Source organism: Oncorhynchus mykiss, chromosome 24 (genome assembly GCF_013265735.2).
Source record: "Oncorhynchus mykiss isolate Arlee chromosome 24, USDA_OmykA_1.1, whole genome shotgun sequence".
Lineage (NCBI taxonomy): Eukaryota > Metazoa > Chordata > Actinopteri > Salmoniformes > Salmonidae > Oncorhynchus > Oncorhynchus mykiss.
This window is the reverse complement of record NC_048588.1, coordinates 22,925,310-22,949,189: the sequence shown is the minus strand read 5'-3', so window position 1 is coordinate 22,949,189 and position 23,880 is coordinate 22,925,310. Positions and strand designations below refer to the sequence as shown.

General features: G+C 42.8%; 1 pseudogene; it reads right to left on the bottom strand.

Moving 5' to 3' along the window:
• The window catches only part of LOC118944002, a 28,228-nt pseudogene extending 20,669 nt beyond the window's left edge, over positions 1–7,559 (bottom strand).
• Between the last annotated feature and the right edge of the window lie 16,321 nt (positions 7,560–23,880).

The following is a 23,880-nucleotide window of genomic DNA, read 5'->3' as shown; positions in this document are numbered from 1 at the left end:
CATGAGGTGCAATTGAATACCGAGGCTTCATTCCATATCAAGCCAGCTCTAGCTCTAGTTCCAAACTTCTTCCAACTACCTGCCTTCCAGCAATCCATGTTCTCCCTTGATCCCTATCTTTGCCTCTCTCACACAGATCTCTCCTCTGCCCCCTCTCACTTTCTCTCTCTCTTTGTCGCTCTGTCTCTCTCTCTCTCTCTGCTCCGCTCCGCTCCTGCATCCCAGCAGTCTGGATTTCCTTACCTCAGGTTATAATAGTTAGACTGTGAAATCATCCATACCGCCCTCCTCCCCCAGTCACTTATAGCAGATCTTTAATATTTATGGATGCAAAGCCAGGGGAGCGGGTGGGGGTGAGGGGCTGGTCTACTGCTCCCTGCATTTTGTAAGTGGACTGGCCTGGGTGGTGGTGGTGAGCAGGGCAGGCAACCCGAGGCCTAGGCCCCCATACTGAAGTGATTAAGGCACAGGAAGCTGAACCTGACATTGCTGACACTAGGCCCCACCGCCACATCCTGCCTGCAAAACCCTCGCCACACTGACACTTGATTCGCCGTGACAACCACTGGCTGATTTACATCTTGTGATGAAGGGAGCTGGGGTGGTATTGACGTGGAGGAGCTATAGATGAGAAGACAATCGTAGAGGATTGCATTACTGGCAGGAAACCCAGACAAGGAACAACCGTCTTTGTTGGCCGCTTCCTTTATTGTGTTGCTCCTTGCTAGTGTGATGTTCGGGTGTAAACAGGAACATACAATAAGGACCGCCAATTTAGGCCCGTTCTCCAGAGAGCAGGACGAACAGTACCTCTACTTTATTTTGACAATCCATCACTCACAACCATAGTCACTGATGCAGTCCGGAGTTTTCCTGTTAGGGATACAATTATTTCCTCATAAGCATGCTCAAACCCTGGTCGTCTCATGTACATGAGCCTCTCTGAGAACGTGAAGCTGTGAGACAAATTCCCTCTGACTCTAAAATATGCAGTAAATATATATTGTACGAATACGCAGAGAGAGGGACCATACTAGTTCCTCTGAATATGATTTTATGTCGCAATGTGTCTCACTTTCCTTCCTTCCTGAAGCAGTAGGTTAAATGATAAATGTTTGCGTTAAATATGTGTCAAATGTTCAAAAGCATGTGTCCAGTTGTATTATACGTCAGCATTCCACTGAAACATTTACATTTTGCTCTCAATAGGAAGCATCTTAAGTTACACTACCGTTCAAAAGTTTGGGGTCACTTAGAAATGTCTTTGTTTTTGGAAGAAAAGCACATTTTTTTGTGCATTAAAATAACATCAAATTAATCAGAAATACGGTGTAGACATTGTTAATGTTGTAAATGACTATTGTAGCTGGAATATCGACATACACTTGAAGTCGGAAGATTACATACACCTTAGCCAAATACATTTTAATTCAGTTTTTCACAATTCCTTACATTTAATCCTAGTAAAAATGCCCTGTCTTATGTCAGTTCGGATCAGCACTTTACTTTAAGAATGTGAAGTGTCAGAATAATAGTAGAGAGAAGGATTTATTTCAGCTTTTATTTCTTTCATCACATTCCCAGTGGGTCAGAAGTTTACATACACTCAATTAGTATTTGGCCTCTAAATTGTTTAACTTGGGTCAAACGTTTCAGGTAGCCTTCCACAAGCTTCCCACAATAAGTTGGGTGAATTTTGGCCCATTCCTCCTGACAGCTGGTGTAACTGAGTCAGGTTTGTATGCCTCCTTGCTCGCACACGTTTTTCCAGTTCTGCCCACACATTTTCAATAGGATTGAGGTTAGGGTTTGTGATGGCCACTCCAATACCTTGACTTTGATGTTCTTAAGCCATTTTGCCAAGGCCAGCATCCCAGAGTCACCTGTTCACTGTTGACGTTGAGACTGGTGTTTTGTGGTTACTATTTAATGAAGATACCAATTGAGGACTTGTGAGGCATCTGTTTCTCAAACTAAACACTCTAATGTGCTTGTCCTCTTGCTCACTTGTGCACTGGGGCCTCCCACTCCTCTTTCTATTCTGGTTAGGGCCAGTTCGCCCTGTTTTGTGAAGGGAGTAGTACACAGCGTTGTACTACATCCTCAGTTTCTTAGCAATGTCTCGCATGGAATAACCTTAATTTCTTAGAACAAGAATAGACTGATGAGTTTCAGAAGAAAGTACTTTGTTTCTGGCCAATCGAACCCACAATCGCTGATGCTCCAGATACTCAATTAGTCTAAAGAAGGCCCGTTTTATTGCTTCTTTAATCAGTACAACACTTTTCAGCTTTGCTAACATAATTGCAAAAGGATTTTCTAATGATCAATTAGTCTTTTAAAATGATGCACTTGCATTAGCTAACACAGAAGTGATGGTTTGCGTATAATAGGCCTCTTTACGCCTATGCAGATATTCCATAAAAATCTGCCATTTACAACATTAACAATGTCTACACTGTATTTCTGATCAATTTGATGTTGTTATCTTAATGGACAAAAAATGTGCTTTTCTTTCAAAAACAAGGACATTTCTAAGAGACCCCAAACGTTTGAATGGTGGTGTACATGTAGGCCTAGATCAAAGAGTGTATTCTAAATGGACTGACCAAACTGCAATCTTCTCAGATCAAAAGACCTTGAAGACAGAGCACTGCTGCCACCTGGTGCAATGGGTTGGGAAGGAGAGGACAATCATGTAACCCAACGGTTCCCAAACCTTTTCACTCGGCCCCCCTTCCATCATTGGGGAACCCCCCCCCCCCCCCCCCCCACCCCTCCCACCCACCCAGTCGAATGTGTGTTAATGTGATATCTGAGTGACTCAAACATTACAACAAAACCTCTTGGTTTGGGAACCACTGATGTAGTCCAAAAGAGATATCAACGCACCAATAAAATGAAACACCATTTACATAATATCAAATTTGCTACATAAACTATTGTCCTTATTGATAAACACAAACATACTTTGCCTTTTTCTAGTCAATCCGTAATTTGGTAATGTGGATTAAATGCATGTTATTTTTTTATCCACAGATCATTTTACAACGGAGACCATTTTCGAGGAACACATTTTTCATTAGAAAAGGGAACATTTTTACATATTGCCTAGTTACTGGAAGGGAAGCTTTTGAGCTCTTACAGCAGAAAAGGTGAGTAATTTTTATGGAACGAGATGTACCAGATGTAATATTAGGAGAAACGATGATGGGTTATAGGGCAGGGGTGTTGGCACTGTACCCTTTTCCACCCTCATAATTTTTTCCCCGTAATAACAGACCATCAGTGTTGCCATAGGATACAAAAACTCTAGACGATGTGTTTATTATGGTGCCTTGGGGTTGCAGACAGGAGCTTTTAATCCAAGTTTGTAGTTTGTCTGTCTGTCTGTCTGTCAGGCAGTTTTTTCCCCCTCTTCCATATCGTCGTCCTTCCAAGTTACTTCCTATAGCTTCTTTGCCATAGCTAAAAAGATTCATTGAACCATATCTTTGAACCATATCTTTGACCAAAAGCATTCTCACAAAGACAACCCTTCAGTTCAGAGAGTATTCCCTTCTTGCAACTCTTCATTGACTGATAGTTATGTCCTTTAATTTGTTTATGGCACATGAATACCTCAACTATTTGCTATGCATTACCATTGGACCAATGGTACAGTTTCATGCTAACCCTCAAGCAATGTTCCATTTCGAACAATAAAGACAAATTGATTTTCCATCAAATTGACAAAAAGTTCCAAAACTAGGATTCAAAGAAATGTTTAGTGATTATCCCTACCTGTTCACCGGACGTGCTACCTGTTCCAGACCTGCTGTTTTCAACTCTCTAGAGACAGCAGGAGCGGCAGAGATACTCTTAATGATCGGCTATGAAAAGCCAACTGACATTTACTCCTGAGGTGCTGACTAGCTACACCCTCGACAACTACTGTGATTATTATTATTGGACCATGCTGGTCATTTATGAACATTTGAACATTTTGGCCATGTTCTGTTATAATCTCCATGCTGCACAGCCAGAAGAGGACTGGCCACACCTCATAGCCTGGTTCCTCTCTAGGTTTCTTCCTAGGTTTTGGCCTTTCTAGGGAGTTTTTCCTAGCCAACCTGCTTCCACACCTGCATTGCTTGCTGTTTGTGGTTTTAGGGTGCGTTTCTGTACAGCACTTTGAGATATCAGCTGATTTAAGAAGGGCTATATAAATACATTTGATTTGATTTGATGACAAAATTGTATCCTATTTATGTCTTGCCAGTTACACTAATCATCAAGGTATTTTACACTCTAAAAATAGTCCTTACTTAGTCCTCATTCTGACCTCTGTGTAAATTTGAGATAAATACAATCTGGTATGGGCATAACTAAAAATAATGCTAATTCATATCCTGTCCAACAAACCATATATTTATTTTACTCTCCCCTACATTCCTCCTGCAATACTCTCGTATTTTTATCTCTTCTCTCCCTGTCAGAATATCTTTAGCTCTTCTCTTTGTCTGTAGCTTCCTTTGACTCCCGTCTCCTACTGAGTGTGTTCCATTTCACTAATGCAGAGGTGAAGCCAGCTCGACTAGAAGAACAGGATCTCTCCGAATACACAAGGGGCCACAGAAATAATCGAAACACTGCAGAACCAGATAGGAATACAAACTCCAGTTAAGAACAAAGGAAATGGAAATCAATCATAAAATATGCAGATTTTCTTCTTTTTTTTAAAGAGCAAGATGCAAATCCCCCTTTGGGACTTCACCCTGCAACGCTTTGCCATGTTAAAAAAATATAAAGGAAAATATGAAATGCAACTTTTCAAATAAAGTGGCAAACCATTACACCTACTTAGTGTTGTATGTACAAAAATGTTTGGAAGCAGTCAGTTGCCAACATACTGTAATGCACCAGGCACACACTCGGTGATTGGCTATGAAAAGCCAACTGACAGTTACTCCTGAGTAAGTGCTGACCTGCTGCACCCTCTACAACCACTGTGATTATTATTATCTGACCCTGCTGGTCATCTATGAACATTTGAACATCTTGGCCATGTTCTGTTATAATCTCCACCCTGCACAGCCAGAAGAAGACTGGCCACCCCTCAGAGCCTGGTTCCTCTTTAGGTTTCTTCCTAGGTTCCGGCCTTTCTAGGGAGTTTTTCCTAGCCACAGTGCTTCTACATCTGCATTGCTTTCTGTTTGGGGTTTTAGGCTGGATTTCTGTATAGCACTTTGTGACGTCAGCTGATGTAAAAAGGGCATTATAAATACATTTGATTGATGATGTTAGACACCCTAAGGCAGAGGTCATATCAGTCGACCTCTCTACGTGTTCAAGGCAAGTGCGGGGGCACCAGAAGCAGGGAGGAAAATGTTCAATGCTAGCCTCATTGTGGGTGGGTAGTGTCTTGTTTAGTGCATATAATAGTAGGGGTTTGAATGGGGTGCAAATAGTTGTTCTCTCGTAAAGGAAACAGCTATATTTGTCAGTCTGGTGACACTTGAGGAGCTTGAGGAAGGTCTCCATCTTGTGCGGGTCCTTCTTGAAGCAGCTGAACAGAGTGTAGTCCCTCAGAACTGACTCCAGCACCTCAGGCTGCAGGTTGTAAGGAGTCACGTCCTGCTCGTAGTAGGAGGTGGTCAGCATGCCCTCATCCAGCATCTATAGTACACAGGAAGGACAGGACAGAGTAGACAGAGGGATGGGGGATGGGGGAGGAGAGAGGGAGGGAGGGGGAGAGAGGGAGAGGGGTGAAGTCAAGGAAATGAGCCATTGATAGAGGACTACGAGATGTGAGCAAATGAGTGCTCATGGATTTACATTATGTGAACATGCATTGGGCTTAAGAGGACAATGCGTAATGACACTGAAGTACCTTCCTGATGTGGACCACCACTCCTTTCTCCAAACTAAGGAGTTTTTCCGACACCCATTTGGTCTTGTTGAGTAGTGTCAGGAACGTCGTCATAATTATCCAAGGTAGTTTGCAGGCTCAAACCATGATTGGACCAGCATTAGGACTGAGTGGAGGAGCCACTTGTCCTGCACAACACAGTTTAGGGAGCACAGTTTGAGTTTTGTGACTATTGTGTACTGAACAGTACTGTATATTAGAAATAATTGATTTGCATTTGTGCTATTGTGCAGTTTTAGTATAGTCATGTAACTGGATTCAGCTAAAGCAATTATATACTAACCTAAAAATAATTACTCTCAAATCACAGAGGCACAGAGGCAATACCTTCAACAGTAAAGTCATCAATATATCTGACAGAAACATTACAGTGCTAAAAGTACAAGGAAAGGGTTTTTCTGTACTCAATTAAACTTTTTGGCATTCAGTGTAGAATGCAAGGTCAGAAATTAGCCGAGGGGGATCTGGTCTTCAACTCGCAGTTAACGGACTGAACAATTATCGTCTCCCTGCTCCAAACTCACAGCGTTGCACTTGCCATTTGTACAATGTAGAGGATTAATTATAAAGATGCCTGTTTGAGCAATCCAAATCTTCCCACCTCAACCTTTATACGAGTGCTGCTGCTTAGTTTCCAACTCACAGACTTAGCTGACCTTAAAATCGCTGAAGGGTCCGCCCCTTTTTTTAAAATGTTGCCTAAAATGACATACCCAAAACTAACTGCCTGTTACTCAAGCCCTGAAGATAGGATATGCATATTATTGGTACCATTTGAAAGCAAACACTTTGAAGTTTGTGAAAATGTGAAAGGACTGTAGGAGAATATAACACATTAGATCTGGTAAAAGATAATACAAAGACAACCTTTATTTTGTATTGTCTTTTGTACCATCATCTTTGAAATGCAAGAGAAAGGCCATAATGTATTATTCCAGCCCAGCTACAATTTAGATTTTGGCCACCAGATGACAGCAGTGTACATGCAATGTTTTAGACTGATCAAATGAACCATTGTATTTATGTTCAATGTTGTATCAAGACTGCCCAAATGTGCCTTTGTTTATTAATAACTTGTCATGTTCAAAACTGTGCACTCTTCTCAAACAATAGCATGGTATTCTTTCACTGTAATAGCTACTGTAAATTGGACAGTACAGTTATATTAACAATAATTTAAGCTTTCTGCCAATATCAGATATGTCTATGTACTGGGAAATGTTATTGTTACTTACAACCTTATGTTAAATGCATTAGCCTATGTTAGCTCAACCATTCCATGGAAGGGACACCGATTCTGAAGAAGCTTTAAAGCTAAAGAGCCCTGGCTGGATCACAGTTAAAAGTGGTCTGTTGTTCAATGGTATTGGATTAGTGCGTTTGAAAAAAAATCCCCATTAACAGCATGTCCTAATGCTTTTACATGTCCTAATGCTGCTAGCTCGCAATGCTACACTGCTCATTGGTAAGTGAATGCTCCTGCTACCTGCTCTCCTTAACTTGACCGGTGTTTTGGCTTACTGCCCCACAATTTACTGCTTGTTTCTACAGTACCAACTTGTGAGCTGGTCATCTCCCGCTTGCATGGTGTATGTGCAGCCACGATCCATACAGTGATCAAATCCTCCACTTTCTCTCTGTTTGCCATACTGGTCGTGTGACAGGTGTTTGTTGCTTGTCTGTTTGCCATTTCATGGGGTGTGCTTGTTTCAGGAGATGGGGTGCGGGCAGTATTTGCAAACCCACTGTAGCTTATAGCAAAGTACATTTAGTACATTCCTGTCAAGAAGAGATACATGCAAGCTCAGTTAGCCTAGCTATCCTGTAGTTTCAAATGGAGGTCGCTAACGAATGGTTTCAATGCTGCAGGAGCTGTGTTTCTTTTGCTCTATTCCGGGGCAATGTGGACCTTCCGGACATTCAATGTAGCAACTGTTTGCTTGCAGAGGAGTACAGAGGCGAAGTGGCTACTCTTAGCAAACAAGTAGCTATCTTACATTAGCTACTGGGGAATCCACGTCCATGTACTTTCCCTTTCTCTTCTACTCCAGTTGCTGGAAAATGGAGTTAGTAGGATGCTTCTGAATGACTTAGTGGATGATTCCTTTTCTTGAACTTGCCAACCAGCCATGGAGGCACATCACCCTCCATGGAAGTCGAAAGTAGCGGCCTTTGGCAATTGGGGCCTCCTTGGCAGTGGGAAGCCTGGACTGGATACAGACTTCAAACAGCTTTGCCGCCCTGGATTTGGAGGTTCCGTCACCTTCATCCCTGGTGGCTTTCGCTTCAAGATTGGATCCGGAGGTACCTTCGCCTTCATCCCCTGTCCTGACTTCCTCTCTGGTGGCGTCTACATGAATGAGGCTTCACTAGTTGTGGGAGGCTCGAACCGGATGCCATGACTTGTGAACATGCGAGATTCCGCCTCTCGCAAGTTCTCGATGGGTCTTCCGAATCATGCGAGGCGTAAGAATGGGCAGATTTCCTATTCCGTTTCGCCGGCTATTTTCCCGATGAAACCGGCAGAAGTGTGAGAGCCTGGCGAGCCGGCTGAGACAATAGGAGCCTGACAATCTGGCTGAGGCATGAAGGCCTGTTGATCCCGGCTGAGGCGTGGGAGCCCGATGATCCGGCGGAGCCTGACGAGCCGGCTGGGTGTAAAAACCTGATGATCCGGCTGAGGCCTGACGGGATGGGCGCCTTCCGAGCCAACCGGGGCAAGAAACCTCTCGAGCCAGGTAAGGCGTGACAGCCCGATGATCTGGCTTAGGCATCCCCGGTTCCATCGGTGGCGGCCCCCGGACCAGACGTCACCACCAACTGGAAAGCCAGCACTCCCCCGATGCTTTGCTTGGTGGCTTCAGCATTCTGTAAGGACCTACGCTGGAGTAGAGAAGCAGGTACGGGGAGTCAAACATTTAATCAGGAACAGACATGAAACAAGACAGGGAATGGCATCAGCGCACGGGTATACAAGGACAAGCGGGGAACAGACAGATATAGGGGAGGTAATGACATCGGTGATTGAGTCCAATAATCGCTGATCTGCGTGACGGGGGAAGGCAGCTGTGCATAATGATGGTGGCAGGAGTGCGTAATGCTGGGGAGCCTGGATCCTTCGAGCGCCAGTGGGGAAGAGCGGGAGCAGGCGTGACCGTACCAACCAGGTATGCACCAAGGTAGGATGCCAGGTGGCACCCCTAGGGGGGGACTCCCCGTACTGTCACACCCTGATCTGTTTCACCTGTCTTTGTGATTGTCTCCACCCCCTCCAGGTGTCGCCCATCTTCACTATTATCCACTGTGTATTTATACCTGTGTTCTCTGTTTGTCTGTTGCCAGTTCGTTTTGTTCATCAAACCTACGAGCGCCTGTTTCCAACTCCTACTGTTTTCTAGTTCTTCCCGGTTTTGACCGTTCTGCCTGCCCTGACCTTGAGACTGCCTGCCGTTCTGGACCCTTTTTACCTTCTCTGCCTGCCTTGGCCTGTCGTTGCCTGCCCCTGTTGTCTACATCTGGGTCAAACCACAAACGTGATACTATTAATAGTTTTATATCAAGCTATTGTTTTGCTACATGTGCTCATCAGCATAGGGGTATTATAGTAATTATAGTAGTCAATAGTAATCCTTTGCACATTTACTAGAATTCTACAATTAGCTTTCAAAGTTTGGATCCAATTAGGAAACATGTTGTGGCTAGCTCATCCTGTTCTATTATCCTGTGTCACTATGGATACTCCTGCTGTTTTAAGCCTGATGTCTAAACTAGACTATCTGGATGTCTGGGTGCATGACACTAGACCAGGTGTTTTGGTTATCTCAGAGATCTGGCTGAATAATTTCATTATGGATAAGGACTTTGCCATTGCGGACAACAACATTTTCAAATGTGATAGACAAATAAGTAGGGGGATGGCTGTTTATGTAAGATCTTACCTTATGGCATCATGCTTTCTTAGCATCTCTGTCCCAACACTGTGTGAGCTCTTGGTTATAAAAGAGTCCATAAGTCAAAATATGCATATATTTATTGCTGCGGTTTACCACCCCCAGCTACTTTGGCGGAGGCTGTTGATATTATTTTGGATTATTTAAAACCCTTTCTGGTGTGTTAGGAGATCTAATTCTTGATTTGCTTACACGTGTCTCAGATCAGTTTAAGAATAACTGTCTTGACTTCAACTTGACTTGTCTGATAATGGAACCCACTCAGATGAAATAACCTAGAAAACTCCTCATTAATTTACCTTATCCTGACTAACCATTCCCGTAAGTATTTGGTTAGTGGTGTTTTTGCTGATTATATCAGTGACCACTGCCCTATGCTTGCATTAGTTACCAAATTGAAAAACTCTGACCCTCGTATAATTGTGAAAATATTTATTTTGAATTCTCACCCGTGGCAAGCTTTTTTCTACTAGCTGTATACCAGACCCTGTTTTGGCACTTACATTTTTTCTCATCCATTTTACCTCTCTGGCTGATAAACATGCCACTCAGTGTCAAAAAACTAACTAATCCATGGTACTCTCCTATACTCTGACTTCCTCTTGATTACAAATCAAGGCTGGGCCAGTTGCCATGATGGATGATCAGTCAACCTCACATGACTTGTGAAATGGTAGTCAGACTTTTTATTTTCGGCAACTCACAGAAACAGAAGTTCTTGCTGCCTTATTAGCTATTGACACCAAAAAGTCATTAGGGGCTAACAATTTGGACCCCTCTTTGCTTAAGAATGCAGCACCTCTCATTGCTGGCTCAGTAACACACATTATTTATTTAACTTAAGTATCATGGAATATTCCAAAAGTGTGGAAATAATATTTTGCACTACCACTCCATAAGGATAGTAATGATCTTGATAATTGTCAATCCATTCCCAGGCGTCCTTGTCTTGCGACCCCAAGGTTCTATACTAGGGTCACTACTGTTTATAATCTATATAAATAACATTGGTATTGCTGTGGTGGTGGTGTGGGGGCTGTGCTTTGGCAAAGTGGGTGGGGTTATATCCTTCCTGTTTGGCCCTGTCCGGGGGTGTCCTCGGAGTGGGCCACAGTGTCTCCTGACCCCTCCTGTCTCAGCCTCCAGTATTTATGCTGCAGTAGTTTATGTGTCGGGGGGCTAGGGTCAGTTTGTTATATCTGGAGTACTTCTCCTGTCCTATTCGGTGTCCTGTGTGAATCTAAGTGTGCGTTCTCTAATTCTCTCCTTCTCTCTTTCTCTCTCTCGGAGGACCTGAGCCCTAGGACCATGCCCCAGGACTACCTGACATGATGACTCCTTGCTGTCCCCAGTCCACCTGGCTGTGCTGCTGCTCCAGTTTCAACTTCCACCTGACTGTGCTGCTGCTCCAGTTTCAACTATTCTGCCTTATTATTATTCGACCATGCTGGTCATTTATGAACATTTGAACATCTTGACCATGTTTTGTTATAATCTCCACCCGGCACAGCCAGAAGAGGACTGGCCACCCCACATAGCCTGGTTCCTCTCTAGGTTTCTTCCTAGGTTTTGGCCTTTCTAGGGAGTTTTTCCTAGCCACCGTGCTTCTTCACCTGCATTGCTTGCTGTTTGGGGTTTTAGGCTGGGTTTCTGTACAGCACTTTGAGATATCAGCTGATGTACGAAGGGCTATATAAAAAAATAAATTTGATTGATTGACTGTAAAAAATACATATGTTAATTTGCATCCAAATGAAACAGTATAGTATTCCATTGCTCCATAGATTGGCCAAGCCTTTTCACATTTTAAGTCTGATTGTTAAGCACTGCAGAGGTCACTATTGAATCTAAAGTTATTGCCAAATGCAAGCAAAACAAAATGCATGATTTTTTTCTAAATCCCATAAACTGGATTTAAATGAAATTTGCAATTAGTTTGAACGGTACAAAAATTGGGTGAGTTACTTCCTACAATACAGTATCTTTGTATCTGGCTTGATGATAAACTGTAATTTTAAAAATATGTCACTGAGCTGGTGAAGAAGTTCAAAGAAGGTTTATTTTACAGAAACAAAGCATCTATGACTTTTGTTAATATCTATTTTAGATTATGGGGATATTATTTATAGGCATGCAACAGCATCTACACTTAAACCACTGAATGCTGTTTTCCATTGTCCCCTTAGGTTGATTACTGATGACGGTTATAAAACTCCCCTTTGTGTTCTGTATCAAAAAGTAGTTTGGGCCTCTTTGTATGTAAAGAGAGAGCAGAATTTTCTTGTGTTTATCTACAAAGCACTCATGCAGAAACATCCTATGTATCTGTCATCATTAATTCAATTTAGACTTACAAATGACCAAATCCGGTCTAAGGCTTGGATAACACTGGAGGCCCCTTCGGTCTCCACAGAGTTGGGTGAAGCTGATTATTTTTATTTTTTTAGCCCTGTATGTGGAACAACTTCCAGAGCTCTCTGAAATTAGATGTTTCGGTCCCCCTTGGTCAGTTCAGAGTTGGACCTCTGTTGATAAACGTGTCTGTTTTTCTTAATGTGTTTTGTGATATTGTATATTGTATGTGTTTGAATTATTTAAGCAGGGCTCATCTGTAAAAGAGACTCTAGTGTCAGTATTTCTTCCCTGTCAAAATAAAGGTAGATAAAACACAAATAATTCTAACAATGGTGGGAACAAGGTACGAGAATAATTAGGCACAACTAATATTCAATCGGGTGAAATAATCCACCACAGAAGACAGGGACTGAAGACTCACTCATATGTTAAGTGACCATAACTTCAAAGCTACGCACTGTTTCTATGTCCCGCCAAGGCTGTTTTGTGCTATGGGGCTATACATAGAGGCACGTGTGTGTGTGTGTGTGTGTGTGTGTGTGTGTGTGTGTGTGTGTGTGCGTGTGTGTGCGCGCGTGCGTGTGTGTGGAGTCCCACAATCATGCACACAATCATAGAAGGAAGACATCTCAATCACCAGAAATTAAGACAAAAGTCCAAACAAACACAGAGAGAGAGAGAGAGACATCCCCAGATAGCCCTTTTGACAACCCACAACCACTGAGGACACACAAAAGCCTGAAGGTGTGCACCTCTTTGACTCAAATGGCAAATACATTCAAGAAAATAAACTTTTTCCCAAACACAAAGTGGCTAAACACTGGTGCCCCAAAACTAGGCATTCCCTGGAGCTATTGTCAGAGAAAAGACTAGGGTCCCCCCCAGAAACATCATAATTCACACAGCCGCAAATGACCTGAGGGGCTAGCTGGAAAGGGTGGCCACAGCACTCAAGGGAGTGATTAAAAAAGCTTATTCCACATTCACCAACACACAAGTGGTTATCTCCACCCTGCTACCACCATACAGAGGGTGAATGCAAGCATTTCGCGAGACTGTGCCTCAAAACCTAATGTCTACTTGGCCCACCACTCCACCCTGGACTTGAACAGCATTTATGACCAGGTCCACCTCTACAAGGCAGCAATCACAACTTTTGCCAGGACCCTGAAGGACGTCAACCTCAACCGTAGCCCCAGCACCTCACACAGGAGCAACAGAGCAACGGACACCCCAGCCAGACCATCGAGACACCCTCCCAGACTTGCAAGAACCTCTCCCGAAGTACCTGCACCGAGACCACAGCATCACCAGCCACATCCCAACCAGCTAAGACCCCCCCAAGAAAACCCTGGCCACACCGTATATAAGCCCCCCCATGTTAGACATATGCCCCTTCTGCCCACCCCATGCCCCCCCAGCAAGGACCTCGACATGACAGCAGGACACATGCCCAGGTCATTAGCAGAGCAACAGGCCCAACCCCCACTATTTCACCCGCCCAAGCCCCATCCTGCGACACAAAACCACACAAAAACAACACTAGACACTATGGAACACAAAGTTTTTACTATCTCATCCTGGAATATACAAGGTCTGAGGTCATCTGTCTATGGCCTAAAGAGCAGGAACCCAGACTGGTTGCCCTCTAGGTTGCAGAGATCTGGTAGTCCCCATCCACCAAACTACCAGGTGTGAAACAGGGGAGAGACTTAGGGGGTATGCTAAGTTGATATAGAGCAGACCTAACCCACTCTATTAAATTAGTCAAAACAAGAACATTTTACATCTGGCTAGAAATTAATAAGGAAATTATCTCAACAGAGAAAAATGTCATCATGTATGCTACCTATGTGTGCTACCCTAGTCTGTGGCGACCTAAATGCCAGAACTGGACAAGAACCCGACACCCTCAGCACCAGAGGTGGGACCAAGTCATTGTTTTACAAGTCACAAGTAAGTCTCAAGTCTTAGCACTCAAGTCCCAAGTCAAGACAGGCAAGTCCGAGTCAATTCTCAAGCCAAGACCGTCAACTATCAAGTCAAGTCTCAAGTCCTAAACTTTGAGTTTCGAGTCCTAAACAAGTCATAATGTGCTCTTCACCAAATGTAATACCATTTCATATTTTTAACAACAGTAATAGTTAGTATATTACATTTACACAAATCATGAAGGCTTTTAAATATATCTATATATATATATTACTTTCCAAATAAACATTATATTTCAGTGGAAATACATGGGTAGCCATGAGAAAGACCGCCCCAGTAGTGTTCGACTATCGAGGATTGCTATAGGGTGCAATCGGGCAATGTAGGCTTGTACACAATCACCCAACCGACTCTCTCTCTCTCTCTCTCTCTCTCTCTCTCTCTCTCTATCTCTCTCTCTCTCTCTCTCTCTCTCTCTCTCTCTCTCTCTCTCTCTCTCTCTCTCTCTCGTTACAGTAGGCTAATGTATGTCAATGGTTTTAGGAACAGCAGTAACATCAGGCAGGATTTAGGCTTCCAACTGCTTAGCCAGTTGTAGCTCAATATTGGGTGCAATGATCAGGTTCCCGCACTGACTGACTGTGTGGAGGGTCCTTGATTTAACGTTACAATTGCCTAAATGATACTCCAGTAAAGTAATAAAATATATAACTGTCGGCTATTTTAGCCACGAATTACCGTTCTTTGCGCAGCTTCTAATGTCAAACAAAGTTGGAAATTGTTGCGCCTCCGTCTGTAATTTTCTTCCCGCATGTTTTGCAAGTTGCAATCCATTTTTTGTTGATACAGCGTCATCTTTATATCCAAAAATAATAATTTGGGGTTATCATCTTTCGAAGGGCTCCAGAGATGTATGGGAAACCACTGCTCCACTCTTTTTGGCCCTATAACAAAGCACAATCAGCTAAAACATATACACTGCTCAAAAAAATAAAGGGAACACTAAAATAACACATCCTAGATCTGAATGAATTAAATATTATTATTAAATACTTTTTCTTTACATAGTTGAAGGTGCTGACAACAAAATCACACAAAAATGATCAATGGTAATCAAATTTATCAACCCATGGAGGTCTGGATTTGGAGTCACACTTAAAATGAATGTGGAAACCACAATACAGGCTAATCCAACTTTGATGTAATGTCCTTAAAACAAGTCAAAATGAGGCTCAGCAGTGTGTGTGGCCTCCACGTGCCTGTATGACCTCCCTACAATGCCTGGGCATGCTCCTGATGAGGTGGCGGATGGTCTCCTGAGGGATCTCCTCCCAGACCTGGACTAAAGCATCCACCAACTCTTGGACAGTCTGTGGTGCAACGTGGCGTTGGTGGATGGAGCGAGACATGATGTCGCAGATGTGCTCAATTGGATTCAGGTCTGGGGAACGGGCGGGCCAGTCTATAGCATCAATGCCTTCCTCTTGCAGGACCTGCTGACACACTCCAGCCCCATGAGGTCTAGCATTGTCTTGCATTAGGAGGAACCCAGGGCCAACCGCACCAGCATATGGTCTCACAAGGGGTCTGAGGATCTCATCTCGGTAACTAATGGCAGTCAGGCTACCTCTGGCGAGCACATGGAGCACATGGCCCCCCAAAGAAATGCCACCCCACACCATGACTGACCCACCGCCAAACCGGTCATGCTAGAGGAGGTTGCAGGCAGCAGAACGTTCTCCATGGCATCTCCAGACTCTGTCACGTCTCTCACATGTGCTCAGTGTGAACCTGCTTTCACCTGTGAAGATCACAGGGCGCCAGTTCGAATTTGCCAATCTTGGTGTTCTCTGGCAAATGCCAAACGTCCTGCACGGTATTGGGCTGTAAGCACAACCCCCACCTGTGGACGTCGGGCCCTCATACCACCCTCATGGAGTCTGTTTCTGACCGTTTGAGCAGACACATGCACATTTGTGGCCTGCTCGAGGTAATTTTGCAGGGCTCTGGCAGTGCTCCTCCTGCTCCTCCTTGCACAAAGGCGGAGGTAGCGGTCCTGCTGCTGGGTTGTTGCCCTCCTACAGCCTCCTCCACGTCTCCTGATGTACTGGCCTGTCTCCTGGTAGCGCCTCCATGCTCTGGACACTACGCTGACAGACACAGCAAACCTTCTTGCCAGAGCTCGCATTGATGTGCCATCCTGGATGAGCTGCACTACCTGAGCCACTTGTGTGGGTTGTAGACTCTGTCTCATGCTACCACTAGAGTGAAAGCACCGCCAGCATTCAAAAGTGACCAAAACATCAGCCAAGAAGCATAGGAACTGAGAAGTGGTCTGTAGTCACCACCTGCAGAACCACTCCTTTATTGGGGGTGTCTTGCTAATTGCCTATAATTTCCATCTGTTGTCTATTCCATTTGCACAACAGCATGTGAAATGTATTGTCAATCAGTGTTGCTTCCTAAGTGGACAGTTTGATTTCACAGAAGTGTGATTGACTTGGAGTTACATTGTGTTGTTTAAGTGTTCCCTTTATTTTTTTGAGCAGTGTACCTGATCAAATACAAATCTTAGAATCAACTATTAAAGACTACCAGAACACACAGAACACATTCTCCAAATATAGAGTCTGCCATGCAAATTGATGGAAAGTGGTGCTGGGGAAAAAACATACGACAATTGGCAAAAAAAATCAAATTTCTTTCCACAGGGCCGAGGGGTGAGACAGGGATGCAGCTTAAGCCCCATGCTCTTCAACATATGTACCAACAAATTGGCAAGGGCACTAGGACAGTCTGCAGCACCCGGCCTCACCATACTAGTCTGAAGTCAAATGTCTACTGTTTGCTGATGATCTGGTGCTTCTGTCACCAACCAAGGAGGGCCTACAGCATCACGTGTATCTTCTGCACAGATTCTGTCAGACCTTGGCCCTGACAGTGCATCTCAGTAAGAAAAAGATAATGGTGTTCCAAAAAATGTCCAGTTGCAGGGACCACAAATTCAAATTCCATCTAGACACCATTGCCCTAGAGCACACAAAAACTTTACATACTTTGGCCTGAACATCAGCAGCACAGGTAACATCCACAAAGCTGTTGTCACGACTTCACCGAAGTCGGTCCCTCTCCTTGTTCGGGCGGCGTTCGGCGGTCGACGTCACCGGTCTTCTAGCCATCGCCGATCCACCTTTCATTTTCCATTTGTTTTGTCTTGTCTTCCCACACACCTGGTTTAATTTCCATCATTACATGTTGTGTATTTAACCCTCTGTTCCCCCCATGTCCTTGTTCTTATCTGTTGGTCTCATGCATGTCTCTCCTGCATGATTTGCTGTACCATATGAACTTGTTGCCATCTGATGCAAATTTAAATGTCATAAAAAAACAACATTGCAGACCTCTCCCTGTCCTCTGCCGTGTCCTGATTGTATTACCGCTAATGATATCTGGAAATGTGCATGTACCACCTGGCCCATCTACAATTCTGACTTGTGCTCTGATATCTGTTCACTGATTTCATCCGTCGTAAAAGCCTGTGTTTTCTGCACTTTAACTCTAGAAGCTTATTATCTAAAATGTATGAATTGAAAGTGTGTGTTATTACAAATCCCATAAGGGAACACTCCAAACACCCAGAAAAGGCTATTATCCTTGATGTTATCCTCAACAATAATAATCCTGACAGGTATCAGTCTGGTGTTTTCTGTAATGACTTTAGTGATCACTGTTTTACAGCCTGCTCAGTGAAACAATTTGTCATAGACGTTTGCTAAAAACTCTAATGAGCAAGCATGACCTGACCTGACCTGACCTCTATAAATTGGTAAAGAATCAGCTTGATCCCCCTCTGTCGAAGACACTTGGCCCTTATTTTTTTATATTTAAAAAACACGCCCCCATTAAGAAAATTAGATTTAAAAACAAGTTCAGACCCTGGTTCGACTGTGATCTGGCAGAGTTACTCCACCTCAAGAATTTGGCATAAGTCTCTTCACACACATACTCAGGTTGACTCACTCTTGTTCAGGTAAATTAGAAATAAGTGCACTCAGGCTATACTTTAAGGAGCAGTTCTCTCTCTGTATGTCTAACCCAAAGAAGAGGAGTTGCTGGTGCGCGATGAGACAAGGATATCCCTACCGGCCAAACCCTCCCTACCCCAGACGACACTAGGCCAATTGTGCATCGCCCCACAGACCTCCCGGTCGCGGCCGGCTGCGACAGAGCCTGGGCGCAAACCCAGAGTCTCAGGTGGCACAGCTAGCGCTGCGATACAGTGCCCTAGACCACTGCGCCACCCGGGAGGCCCATCTTCCATCCCTTCTAATGCAACTACCCCGATGCTCCTCCCTCTTTTCCCCTGCCCCGCTACAAATTTTCTCCCTGCAGGTAGTCACTGAGTCTGAGGTGCTAAAGGAGCTCCTGAAACTTGACCCCCAAAAAACATCTGGGTCAGATGGTTTAGATCCTTTCTTCTTTAAAGGCACAGTCAACTTAGTGTATGGAAACGTCTGACCCACTGGAATTGTGATACAGTGAATTATAAGTGAAATAATCATTTTGTAAACAATTATTGGAGAAATTACTTATGTCATGCACAAAGTAGATGCCCTAACTGACTTTCCAAAACTATAGTTTGTTAACAAGAAATTTGTGGAGTGGTTGAAAAATGTGTTTTAATGACTCAAACCTAATTGTATGTAAACTTCTGACTTCAACTGTATCTTTACTTTTACTCCAGTATGATAATTGGGTACTTTTTCCATCAGAGTATGTTGGATGGGTAGGAACATGTCCTATGCAAGACACCATTCGTTTGTCTCACTCATGGCCTGTTGAATCCATATAAAGGTCCTTGGTATCCTCAAAGATGATAGTAGGAAGACCACTGTCCTGACATAATGAACATGATACAAGGTACTTTATACCCCTTCAGAGAGAATGTAGAATATGATCAATAATATTATGATGCGTTTAATAAAATTCCTAGAAAGATATTGGATACATCCTTTTGCTAGCAGTAGGTATATTGCTAGTAGTTATTAGATTCAATAACTACAGATAGATTGGTTCTGTGTATTTTTAAATCTGTGTGTGTGTGTCTTCAGTACTCAGTCTTGCAGGGTGATGTGTGGGCAGTGCTGCTCTGGCCCTGTCTGCTCTCCCTGGGCGTCCCTCTAGATTGTAAGAACAAGCAGGGCAGCATCACACACTGTGCCTCCATCTCCCAGGAGAAACTACTGGAATGGGTCATCCAACATGCCGAGCTCATCTACAGCGGCTCTGAGGAGTCCTGTACTCTGTTTGTGAGTACCACACAACCCCTACGTACTTCCCGCATTTCCAACATACCTCTAACATCACTCACAGAATAAATGTGTTCATTCATATCTGTGTGCAGACTGTAAGCTTAGTGTTTCACATTATATGTGCCCTGTGTTTTGGGTAAGTCCTATTGAAATAATTACCCTACCAATCCCTTTGTTATATGCTCAACCAATACAACCAACACATTCTGGCTTCAAAGTAGTTCTCCAACTCTCCTCAGACAAAGAAGGATTAGAATCAATACCATCCTAATAACTATATACTGTGCATTCATATTGTGGTTTTCTGTAGCAGTAAAGCCCAGTACCTTTCGGTGTAAGTAGTAAAAAGTACATTATTTGGTTTAGGAATGTAGTGGAGTAAAAGTAAAATTTGTGAAAAATATAAATAGCAAAGTAAAGTACAGATTCTCCCAAAAACAACTTAAGTATAAATTTAAAGTATTTTTCCTTAAATACTTTACACCACTGCTGGTCACATTGGATCAAAATCAGATGAGAGAGGACCTTATCTGTTTCAGAGACTTTGTCTGGTGTATTTGTTGATTGTTGACAGTTGTTGAGAGATTCCTTCAAATTTCTTCCATATGCCTAATGATACCCCATAATACACCAATTTACTAGATACTATGGTAAAGGAGATGTCTGAAAACTCTATTATGGTGAAGAAATCCTAGTGAGAACCAGTCCGCCTCCCCCAGCAGCCAGAGCTGCCCATCTTACAGTAATGACTCTGTTTGGTTGTCATTGGCAGCACACATTTAGAGCGTGGATAATTCTTTATAAAACTAATCCCGTTGAAATAAAGCCAGGGTAGGTGGGCGTAAGACATCATTAAATCTGGCATATAACATTTTTGTCTCTGATTACTGAGTGTCCTACATACAGTGTTATGGTCCCCCAAACCCACACCATTAAATGTGTTAATCCATTCTGATAAGTGATCTGTCCTGTCTGTCGATTGGAAAATGAAATCCCCTTAGTTGGCGTCATGCACATTTTAGTGGATCCAATTTCTCTGATCTTCGAAAGAGTGGCATTTTTAGACTTAAAAAAAAACGAAAGCATTTTTAGACCATTCAATTACACTGTAATCTAAGATTTTTATTACGAAAACATTACAAAAACATAACTGTCTTGATTTTCTCTGAAGTAATGGTGAGAAGAAAACAAAAAGGAATTGTGAAAGCAAACTTTCTGATATCTCGGTGTAAACTTGTTTTTACATTGCATTGTTGTTTTTAGCTATATTGATTATGTATTTGGGATGTTTGCAGTGTATTGTGAATGTGTTCATCTTTAAAAATAATCATTGTGCACTAAAATTACAATAAGTTAACTTGAGTTAACTGATTAACCTCTGACATCCCTTTTTTCTAGGATTAATATCTACAGAATGAATTGTTTTACTTCAATGCTCAAGATCAGCTTGTAGCATTCCATTTACAGTACTACGTCAATCCACTGCATGTACTGTGCCTTCAGAAAGTATTCACACCCTTTGACTTTTTCCACATTTTGTGGTATTCAAATTGATTTAATTGAGATTTTTGGTCAACAATCTACACAAAATACTTTAATGTCAAAGTCAAAAAATGTAATCGAACATTTGTTTAATAAAACACTAATATATCTTGATTAGATAAGCATTCAACCCCGAGTCAGTACTTGTTAGAATCACCTTTGTCAGGAATTACAGCTTTGAGTCTTTCTGTGTAAGTCTCTAAGAACTTTCCGCACCTGGATTGTGCAACATTTGCCCATTATTCTTTTCAAAATTCTTCAAGCTCCAGACAACCATTTTCAGATCTTGCCATAGATTTTCAAGCAGATTAAAGTCAAAACTGTAACTCCGCCACTCAGGAACATTTTCTGTCTTCCCGGTAAGCAACTCCAGTATGGATTTGGCCTTGTGTTTTTGGCTATTGTCCTGCTGATAGGGGAATTAATCTCCCAGTGTCTAGTGGAAATCAGACTGAAACAGGTTTTCCTATAGGATTTTGCCTGTGCTTAGCTCCATTCCATACATTTCTATCCTAAAAAACTCCCAGTCCCTAACGATTACGAGCATAGCCATAACATGATGCAGCCTCCACTATGCTTGAAAATATGGAGAGTGGTACTCAGTAATGTGTTGCATTGGATTTAACCCAAACATAACACTTTGTATATAGGAAAAAAAGGTAATGCTTTTGCAGTTTTACTTTTGTATTGTTGCAAACAGGATGACTGTTTTGGAATATGTTTTACAGAGAATTGTATGTGTGGGTACATAGATGAGGTAGTCATTCAAAAATGAGCCGGGTGGCACAGTGGTTAAGGGCGCTGTACTGCAGCATCAGCTGTGCCACCAGAGACTCTGGGTTCGCGCCTAGGCTCTGTTGTAACTGGTCGCGACCGGGAGGTCCGTGGGGCGACGCACAATTGGCCTAGCATTGTCCGGGTTAGGGAGGGTTTGGCCGGTAGGGAAATCCTTGTCTCATCGCGCACCAGCGACTCCTGTGGCGGGCCGGGTGCAGTGCGCGCTAACCAAGGTTGCCAGGTGCACGGTGTTTCCTCCGACACATTGGTGCGGCTGGCTTCTGGGTTGGATGGCACTGTGTTAAGAAGCAGTGCGGCTTGGTTGGGTTGTGTATCGGATGACGCATGACTTTCAACCTTCGTCTCTCCCGAGCCCGTACGGGAGTTGTAGCGATGAGAAAAGATAGTAGCTACTAAAAACATTTGGATACCATGAAATTGGGGAAGGGGTCAAATAAAAAAAAAACACACAAAAAACACTATTATTGCACACAGAGTGAGTCCATGGAAACTATTATGTGACTTCTTACGGACGTGGTTCCTGCACAGGAACACCTCAGCGGAAATTTCAGAGCACCCCCTATAGTACTATAGTATAGTACTCGATAAATCTCAAACTTTCATTAAAACACACATGCAAGGTACTGAATTAAAACTTCTTATGGAGGTGGTCCCTGCACAGGGATAGCTCAGCGGAAATTTCAGAGCGCCACCTATAGTACTTTACTTAGTACTCGTTAAATCTCAAACTTTCATTAAAACACACATGCAAGGTACTGAATTAAAGCTACACTCGTTGTGAATCTAGCCACCAAGTCAGATTTGTAAAATGCTTTTCGGCGAAAGCATGAGAAGCTATTATCTGATAGCATGCACCCCCCAAAATACCAGCACGACACGTAAACAACAGATTTTGCGGTAGCCGGCGCTACACAAAACGCAGAAATAAAATATCAAACATTCATTACCTTTGACGAGCTTCTCTGTTGGCACTACTATATGTCCCATAAACATCACAATTGGGTCTTTTTCCCGATTAAATCCGTCATTGTATACCCAAAATGTAAATTTATAAAGGCCGTCTGATCCAAGGAAAATGCAGCTTTACACGACGCAACGTCACTTTTAAAATGAACAAAGTTGCCTATAAACTTTTACAAATCACTTCAAACGACTTTTGTAAACCAACTTTAGGTATTAATAAACGTTAATAATCAATCAAATTGATCACGGGGCGATCTGTATTCGATAGCAGCAAGTCTTGAAATCACCTCCATTTTTTTCACTTTCATAATTTCCTGGGTGCACCTCAAGACAGGATGCCTATACGTCATCCCACCAAGGATAAACGTGCAAAGAAATACCAGTATTGGCGACATCGTGTGGAAGCTGTAGGCGTTGTAAACGTAACCGGATCTATTTTCTATCGCCTTAGACAATTCAAAGACTGGCGGATTAATTTTTTTTTTGTGTTTTTGGTCAACAGTTTTCCCTGGGATTTTTACTCCTAAACACGCTCTGTTATAGCCACAGACACGATTTTAACCAGTTTTAGAGACTTCAGAGTTTCAGACTTCAGAGTTTTCTATGCACACACACTTGTCATATGCATATACTATATTCCTGGCATGAGTAGCAGGACTTTGAAATGTTGCGCGATTTTTAACAAAAAGCTGCGAAAATTCGCAGCCTCTTTAACAGGTTAAGCACATTTACTTCTGAACTTATTTAGGCTTGCCATAACAAAGGGGTTAAATACTTATACTAAAGACATTTCAGCTTTTCATTTTTTTGTAATTTCTAAACATTTTGAAAAACAAACTTCTACTTTGACTTTATGGGGTATTGTGTGTAGGCCAGTGACAAAAAAAATGCATCTATTATAAATTCAGGCTGTCACACAACAAAATGTGGAAAAAGTCAAGGGGTGTGAATACTTTCTGAAGGCACTGTATATTGTACATCTACAGTATAGCGGCTTAACTCCCACCCCCAATGTCCCATGAATCTTTACAGTAACATTTTATACCAGCATGTTTGGGATAACACATATAATAGCATATGAAGATCCTCTGTATGATAAGTGAAACACAGGGGAAGG